The sequence below is a fragment of the Elephantulus edwardii genome, unplaced genomic scaffold, assembly GCF_000299155.1.
Source record: "Elephantulus edwardii isolate Elephantulus edwardi_28Jun2011 unplaced genomic scaffold, EleEdw1.0 scaffold00268, whole genome shotgun sequence".
NCBI classification, from domain to species: Eukaryota; Metazoa; Chordata; class Mammalia; order Macroscelidea; family Macroscelididae; genus Elephantulus; species Elephantulus edwardii.
Window position 1 is genome coordinate 1128865 of NW_006400018.1, and position 1724 is coordinate 1130588.

The window sequence follows — 1724 nt, forward strand, 5'->3', positions numbered from 1 at the left end:
TCTCATAGTTGTTTTAATTTGCATCTCTCTTAGGGCTAGGGATTTTGAGCATTTCTTCATGTGTTTGTTAGCCATCTGAATGTCGTCTTCGGTGAAGTAATTAGGCTCTTTTAATAACTATCCCAAATGCAGCCAGATTGCTCCTCAGAGGCAAGGACAGCGAAGTTCTTCTCATATACTTTGGACATATTCCTAGAAGAGGAAATAAGCATCATGCTTGGAAAGCTGGAGTCAGAGAAATCGAAGAAGACCCTTAATGAGATGGACTGACTCTAAGGGCAGCAGTGGGTTAAGTATGCCAGAGACATGACCGCACAGGACAGGACAGGGTTCAGATCTATTGTTCAGAGGGTCATTGGGAGTCATACTCAACTTCCCAGCACCCAACAACAACCATAATTATCTCTAAGGAGTCACACCAACTATCTTTATGGGGAAATACCAAGCCACGATAGTGTTCAATTGCTTTATATGCATATGAAGTTGGACAATGAATACTGAAGTTCATAGAATCTCGAATTCTATGAATCCCAGTGTCAGGCCGGATTGCCCAAGACACACAAAAGTCTCGCTGCACCTGCCCACCTGTCTCCCAGTGTGAATTTTGACGTTGATGTTGATGAAAAGTATTGAATATCCTGAGGACGGCCAAAAGAACAAATGAATCTGTCTTGGGGAAAGTGCAACCAGGGTGCTCCTTGGAGTTAAGGATGGTGAAACGTCCTCTCACTCAGGGCCTGTTGTGAAGAGGTAGCAGCCCTTGGAAAAAGACATCGTCCTGGGCCAGTAGTGAAAGGAAGTCTCGGCAAAATGGACAGTGACTGCAGCAATGGACTTAAGGACAGGGTAGCGTGTCAGGATGGTGCAGGACAGGGCAAGGTGTCTTTCTGTTGTTCCTGGGTCACTACTAGTCCTAACCACTCAATGGCACCTAATAATGACAGCAATTATGGGATCGAGGTACAGCAGCAACATGAAAGCTTAGAGAGGCACCTCTGGGGACAGTGGGTTCAGGAGACTGGAGAAGCTACAGCTCAGCACAGTAGAGTTAGCACCCCTGGAAGGCTGTAATTAGTGTACGTGAACTAAACATCAAGTATTTTCAGTAGAAACAGCTGAGGGGGGAAAACGTGAATAAAAAACAGGGGTGAGATGGTAGGGGTAGCTAGCAAGCCACCCAGACCACCCCTCCCTAGACCTGGGAGGAATATACCAGGGCCCCCCTATACCTGTCCCCTCCTCAATACTCCCCACTTAGACATCCCTCGAGATGGTAACAGTGACCTGGCAGGTCCCTCCAGCCTTGAAGGCAGCCCCAGGGCGCAGACAGTGGAGGTCAGGAAAAGATTAACCAGTAAGCCTGGTAGGCAGCGGGCGAGCAATGAACAAAGTACGCCTGGGTTTTAAGTGTGTTTATTTGCTAATCTGGAGAGAGCTGACACCAGCTGCAGCAGGTCCTTGGCGGGCTGGGGGACAGGTGGGCAGGCGCAGCGAGACTCTTGTGTGTCTTGGGCAATCCGGCCTGACAGTGGGGTTCATTGTTTGAACACTGTTTACAAGTCACCCCAGCTCGTGACCTCACCTCTTGCGCGCTCTGAGTGTAGGTTCGCAGGCGCGCCCTGGAAGCGCTAGGAGGGGGGGTCTCCGGGTCATCCGGCTGATTGTCACTCACGCCCCCACCCTGCAGTCTCGGGCCGCTGGGCCTCGTGCGGGCCAGGCCGGGG